General features: G+C 37.7%; 1 pseudogene; it reads left to right on the forward strand.

The window, feature by feature from the left end:
- The first annotated feature begins 255 nt into the window (after positions 1–255).
- LOC141679886 (small nucleolar RNA R71) lies at positions 256–352 on the forward strand (annotated as a pseudogene).
- Positions 353–7,619: the final 7,267 nt, after the last annotated feature.

Here is a 7,619-nt window from a genome sequence, read left to right on the forward strand (position 1 = left end):
GAGTCCACTTTCATTGTCAAGCTTGAAGTTGAGAAGCTATAACAGCAGCTTGATCACTTCCAGAATTCCTGCTACCTTTCATTGCAACATCCTTTGTGTAGAATTCTGGTATTATTGGCTGCCATTAGCTCAATCAACTCAATAAGCTTTAATTGTAGCTTTTAGCCCTAAGGCTCCACATATGCCTGTATCGAGCATAGTCTAGATTTTGCTCCTAAACCATTGTAAAATAGTTGATAATCAATCCAATCAGGCATGCCATGTAGTGGGCACTTCCTCAGCATCTCCTTATATTGATCCCAAGCCTCACACAGAGATTCACCAGTTTGCTGAGCAAACTGATTACGAGCATTCTTGATTGCATCAGTCTTCGCCATAGGAAAAGAAGATTAGTGAAAAACTTTTGAGCAAGATCCTCCCATTTGGTTATAGACCCTGGTGGTAGAGAAAATGTACCAACATTTTGCTTTGTCCCTAAAAAGAAGGGAATAGTCACAGCTAGATAGCATCTTCAGACACATCGTTGAACTTGAAAGGGTCACAGATCTCGATTAAATCCCTGATGTGCATGTTGGGGTCTTCTGTAGGAGAACCCCCAAACGGAACTGAGTTCTGTATCATCTGAATCGTGCTCGATATTGATCTTAAAAGTGTTAGCCGCGATGGCTGCCTGATGATGCTTGACTGACCTATCATTGATCTTAAGCTTAGAATAGTCCTCAATGCCTTAATATTATCTACTTGATCCCCCATCTCTAATAATGGTGGTTCTTCGATTTTCTCTCTTCTCCTACTTTCTCTTTGTCCTCAAAGTAAGTTAGTTCTCCCATCATACTCATTTCTAATAATGTTTGACTAAGACTATTCCATCACTAACTTGCTTAACTTGTAAACCAAGAAAGTAAGTTAGTTCTCCCATCATACTCATTTCATACTTACTTTGCATTAATTTGGCAAACTTTTTGCAAAGTTTCTCATCTGTAGAACCAAAAATAATATCATCTTAAATTGAACAAGTATACTAGAGCCATTAACATTCTGAAAAATAAAGTTTTATCTACAGTACCTTCTTGTGAAGTGATTTTCCAAAAGGAACTTTGATAAAGTGTCATACCAGGCTCTAGGTGCTTGCTTCCGTCCATAAAGTGCTTTCAAGAGATAATAGACATGTTCTGGAAATTTGGATCTTCAAAGCCAGGAGGTTGACTTAGATAGACTTCTTCCTCCAAATCTCCATTCAGAAAGGCACCTTTGACATCCATTGATAGACCTTGAAGTTGGCATAGGCTGCATAGGCTAAGAAGATTCTGATGGCTTCAAGTCTTATAACAAGACCAAATGTTTCATCAAAATCTATTCCTTCTTGCTGACAATAGCCCTTAGCAACCAATCTAGCTTTGTTCCTGACAACTATGCCATTTTCATCCATCTTGGTTCTGAATACCCACTTGGTGTCTATTGGATTCTTTCCTTAGGCTTGAGCACCAGCTTCCATACATTTATTCCTTTCAAATTGGTTTTAGCTCCTCCTGCATAGCTAAAATCCAATCAGGATCAACAAAGCTTCTTCTACCTTCTTTGGTTCTTCCTGAGTTGCTCTTCTTGTTTGAACTCTAGAAGAAACATCACCAATAATAAGCTCAAAGGGTGATCTTTTGTCCATTCCTTTGTTGAGGTAGATTAGCTCTAGATGAAGAAACCTCATTGTTGTCTTCATGTGTGATTTAGTTTTGATTGTTAAAAACTCCCCCTGAGTTTGTGGATCTTGATTTGAGAAAGGGGAACTTTTATAGGTGATCTATCTTGACTTCCTGCTCCTCTTGATAACCGACGGATGGTGAATTTTGAGTACCGACGGATGAAGCTGGTTGTCTTCCGACGGATAACGCAGACTACCTTCCGACGTGTTGGGTCCCAATGTGTTTGTAGAAGGGGGGGTTGAATACAACGTTACCAAATAATCAAATAAAATGCGGAATAAAAAATGTGAAACAAATTCAAGTTAAATAAAAATATTATTAAACTTGAAAGGTGTTACAACAACTGTATCGATTACAAGGAATTAATCTCAAATTAATTATCACAAATCTAGAATAAATTCGACATGAACTTTTTCTATTTTTGTAATAAAATAGATTCAAATGCTAAACGCAATTTGAGATTAAGTTCTAGAGATTTTGATCCGCTAGATTGAATACACAAGAGCAAGATAAAGATTTCTAGTGGATTGGATTTAACTTTACAATCTAGAAATTTAATCTTGAAGTATGCAGATGAAAAGATGAACTATTTCTTCTTGATTTTCTTTTCTGCCTTGTTTCTTGACTTCTGTGTTCTTAATAATAAGTTGCTGCTTCTCTGCTTCTTTTTAAATCAACAAACGAATAGAATTGACTTGGCATGACAATCCTATAGCTGGCAAGACTTTCGGTGAGACAATTGAATGAACTAGCAAGACAATCTGAATGAACTAGCATGACAATCAGAATGAACTAGCAAGACAATCATCCTCCTAGAGTAACTTTCGGTGTGACAATTGAATATGGCCTAGCATGACAATCGGTATGACAATCCTGATTGTCATGCTAGTTCATTTTCAATTGTCTTGCTGATTTAATGCTTGAATTTAATCCAATTAAACTTCTGAAAATTCCTAGAATTAATTCAGAATTAATTAATCAATTAATTCAATTAATAAATAAATTATTCTTTGCAGATATAATTATTTTCTTAATTAAATTAGATGACTTAATTAATTAATAGAGAATTAATTCTAGTCTTGAGCAGCAACCATTCTTCTGCAAATCTTCTGAAAATCACTGAAAATTATGAATCAATTCCACCACTTCAACGTTGACACTCGATGTACTGTCTGGTTCATGAGTGACTAACTTCCGTGACGTTTCTTCATATCTTGACTTTGACACTTTGATTTTCTTCAGATTAAATCCTTGTAATTTATTGATACCCTGACGAGATCTCTGTCACTTGATTAAATCCACGATCTTGATTTATATCACTGAGGCATGATCAACTTCTTGAACTTCTTCCAGTGAATTAACTCCTCAAGTCTGTAGATGAACCTTGTCTCTGAATCCTTTGACAGATATTACTTTGCGAGATCTCTGTGACGGTCGATCCACTATTTACTTATTACATTCTTATTTGAGTTGAGTTGAATCCTCGAATATACAAATAGGCTATGACATATGACTTACAATCTCCCCCTATTTGTTTGTTAGACAATAACACACAAATACCTAGAGGATAACTCAACTAACAAATAAGAAAAAGATATAAACATACATGCAAAGTAAATAGTAGAAAAGTTCTGGACTAGATTTAACATTTTCCAGATTCCAAGTAGATGTTCCTCTAGACTGAACATATCTTCAAGTAGTTCCATCTTCATTTGTACAACCACATTTCCTGTTGAGAAGCCCATATCTCTTGCTTCTCCCCCTATGAGAATCAACTGATTAAAGAAGATCACCTTCGTTTTACCACCTCTCCTGTACAATAGGATCCGCAGATAAAACCAATGGTACTCCCCTAACAGCTTCTTCCCTTACTAGGAAATCACCTTGTGTTTACCACCTCTCCCGTACAATAGGATCCGTAGTTACAAACAACAATGGTGTGGTGTAGTGTACATTTTTAGGATCTTTTTCTTCCTCCCTGCTATTTCTCCCCCTTAGTTGAGGAATCCTCCAAACTATTCTTAAGCTTTTATCTCCCCCTTAAAGAAGGAATGTATGCCGTCGTCTGAAGGAGTTCTCATATTTCACTTGGTTGGAAAAGAAATAACAAGTAGTTTCTCTTTCTACCTCACTGTGAGTGTGTGATTCTGTTTAGTGTACCTCATAGTGTTTCACTCTTCTCTCCACTCGTGTTTACACTCATTCTCACAAGTGTATCCCTCCTCTCATAGCTCCAAAAATCAGCTATACCTGCAAGGAAAATCACCTTAGCCATCCTTAAGGAGGTCACAGGTGGTGCAATGGGAGTTCACAAATCCCCATCCTTGTTAAACTCGTCAGATAAATCTGAGTCATAATCTACAAGTTGCTAGTTTCCCTTTTAGGGTTCCAGATTTGAATTCTGGGAAGGTAAACAATGATCCAAAGAATTTAGCATAAAGATCACAGTTCCCTTCTAATGCCTGTGAAGACATTTCCTTGTGACTCATCAGGTAATATCTGAATCATTGTCAACAAGTTGCCGATCTGCACCTATGTCAGATCCACTATCCGCAGATGCATCCAGGGGATTTAAGCCTGGGGAGGTAGACACTGACCACTGACATATGGCTTTTGGATCAGTATCCTCTCCTAACACCTGTAAAGGCAATTGGTCCACTAACGAACCTTGAACAATCGAATCTGACCTTAAAATGGTCGAAACTCTTGTTTCCGTCAACTCATCCTTTGTGTGTGTAACCTCTCCTTGTGCATCAAGAATTGATTATGTTTGAAGTGGTGACACTACATCGGATACCTTGGCCGACAGGCAAAATTCAATAGATGCACCCTGTTGAGAGAATGAATCTAGTAACTGATTTTGTGCCTTTTCAACCATTACATCTTTTTGAGAAGATGTATGGGGGTTAGCAGTTGTCTCGGTTTAAATACTACTCATCTATGTAGGAGACAGAGCTACTGGGTTGACTACAGAACCTTCCTTATGTGGTGCACTAGGCACTATCTCCCTCACGCTCATTCATACTACATTTAGTGGTAAGAGAGTGTTGGTTGGTTCTGTTTTTTTTGTGTTTGTCTTTACAGTCTGGGATAGACGTTGTGGGTTTTCAACCTCATGACTGTCAATGAAAGAAAGTCAATGGAGACTGAACCTGTATCATAGAACATATGGTAATAGAGAGAAAATGATTTACAATAGTGATTTCAAAAGATTTTACATGAAATAAGAAATCACTAATGTAGAAAGAAGTTTAATTTTGTTTTTCAATATGAATGAGTTTTTGATAAAATATTGATCACTTAGGGTAAAGTCTAAGTAATTCTCATTCATGTCAAAAGCTTACAAATATCTGCAACATAATGTTAACAAGATATCATTGACCGATACTTGTCAAGTACTTTAGATACTAATTGTTATGTTGCATAATTATGACGACTCTACTAGTTCATATAAAATTATAACTTCTGTTAGAGTGCCATACCATGTCCTTGATGATTGCTTGAGCAGTATACTAGTTCATACCAACCTGAAGTGAGATTGTGAAGAAGAGATTGCATAGTCCAATAGATCTGCAACTGCAAAGTCCATGAACTGTGGTGCACTGACTTCCTCTTTTGACTCACCAACCAGGAGTACACTTGTACACATCTTACTAGAGTTCAATTCCAAGTGTAATGTGCAGCAGGTGCCTGATATGTCGTAATATTCTCAAGTCTCGTCACTGGTGCTATATGTTGGATACTGCTTCCTGATAATAACCTAGCACAATATACAAAATTAAAATGATAACATTCCCCGCTTGCAAACAGCCATATCCCTCAGATAAACCTTTGCTGTTATCTCCAAAGGTAACCATGGGGCCAGCTTCCTCAATCCACATTTGATAGCAGGGCTCTATCTCCGGTCATATGTCTTGATGATCCACTGTCAAGAATCCACACTACCGGTTACACCTGTTTAATCCCTGCACTACAAATGGATTAGACCTTCTTCGGAACCCAAACTTGGTTGGGCCCGGCATACTTGTAGAACTGTCCTTTGTCAGGCAAAACAACATTTTTAATTTTAATTGCCTCAACTTTCTCAATGACTGAACATTTGACCTTGTAAACAGCCTTAACAAATTTCTGTTTAAGCTTAGGCACAAATGTCTCCTTTCTAGCCTTAGAAGGACTGGCAGTCTTAGACCTATCATGCTTCTTGTTATTCACATGCTGACGAGGAGTAGTCTTATCATTAGACACATGCTTACCATTAAAATAAGCATACATCATATTAAAAGCACAAGACATACAATTAGAAACACCACATGCTTTATGAGAGTGATTAACAGCAGGCAATTTATGCATGGTAGACATGGCATTATTGTTATCCAACTCATGTGTGTCTGAGTTAGTCTCAGTTGCTTTCACAACTTTGACTGGAACTTTCGACTCACTTGACTTGGAAACAATCTTCTCATTAGCATGATCCTCAGCACGTATTTCTTCTTGAATAACAGAAGAGGTCGCATCAAATGGTTCAGCAATTGATGCTTTATAGAGGGGTTCATCAACACCCTTAAGCACATGTGATACTTCCCTCCCTTTAGCACAGACATGAGGAGGGGAGTTTATGCCTAATTCTCCAATAGCAGCATTGTAATCATATCCTATTCCAGATGTTTGATTAACAGCTTGCTTACTGTAGAACTCTTTAGCCTTCGAACAAGAATTGAAGTAGGCTCTAACCTTAGTCTCAAGACCGGTGATCTTGTCTTTGAGAATAGTTTCGAGTTTTCTATAACAGTCAACTCTATTCTCTAGAAAAGATACCTGTTCTTTTAATTTGTCTTGATTAATATGCACAAGTCTTAATTCATTGACCTCTTTCTCAAGGTCTGTGATCTTTAAACTTAATAGTTCATTATCACGACGTGCACAATCTAAGTTACCTCTTAGATGATAAACCATTTCAGCATCAGAAAGTTTTACCTCTATTCTTGACGATGAAGCTTTTCCATCAATAGCCATAAGAGCAAGATTTCCTTCATCTTCATCTTCACTGTCAGTATCATCCCAGCTTCTTCCCTTTGCCAGATAAGCCCTTTCAGAGTTCTTTCTTACTTGCTTTGGCTTCCTACATTCTGTGGCAAAGTGTCCCAACTCATTGCAGTTATAGCATCTAATGGTGCTTCGATCAACCATCCCTGTTTTGTACCCACCACTGCTGGTGTTAGAGGATGAAGATCCACCTTTCTGGAATTTGTTGTAGTTGGACTTGTACTTAAGCTTGGGATTCCTCCTGAATCTGACATGGGAGAATCTCTTGACAATTTGGGCCATTGATTCATCTTCCAATTGCTCCAGCTCTTCCAAGGAATAAAAATCATCACTTGATTGATTTGTAGTAGGAGGATCATATTCTGCTACTAACTCATTTTCCTCACCCTTGGAAAACTGTACCATTCTTTCTAACTGTTGAGATTGTTGTTGTTGTTGACCTTCAGCTACAAGTGCAGTAGATGTGCTGACCATTCTATCCTTCCCGTAGACTTCCTTCTGTTGAATCTGCTCCAACTCATAGGTTTTTAACACTCCATAGAGCCTGTCCAAAGAAATCTCACTTAGATCTCTAGCTTCTCTAATGGCAGTGATTCTATGTTCAAGATGAGCTGACAGTGTTAAAAGGAACTTTTTGTTGACCTCCCTGATTGAATAATACTTTCCATTGATGTTCAGGTTGTTGATCAACGCATTGTACCTCTCAAACACTTCAGTAATTCCTTCTCCTGGATTTGATTTGAAATGTTCATATTCAGAGGTTAGGATTTCCAACTTGTTCTCCCTAACTTCCTCCGTGCCTTCATTAATCACCTCAATAGTTTCCCACATGTGTTTGGAATTTTTACAGTTCATCACATGTCTGTTCATCAAGGG

The sequence above is a fragment of the Apium graveolens genome, chromosome 1, assembly GCF_009905375.1.
Source record: "Apium graveolens cultivar Ventura chromosome 1, ASM990537v1, whole genome shotgun sequence".
Taxonomy (NCBI): domain Eukaryota; kingdom Viridiplantae; phylum Streptophyta; class Magnoliopsida; order Apiales; family Apiaceae; genus Apium; species Apium graveolens.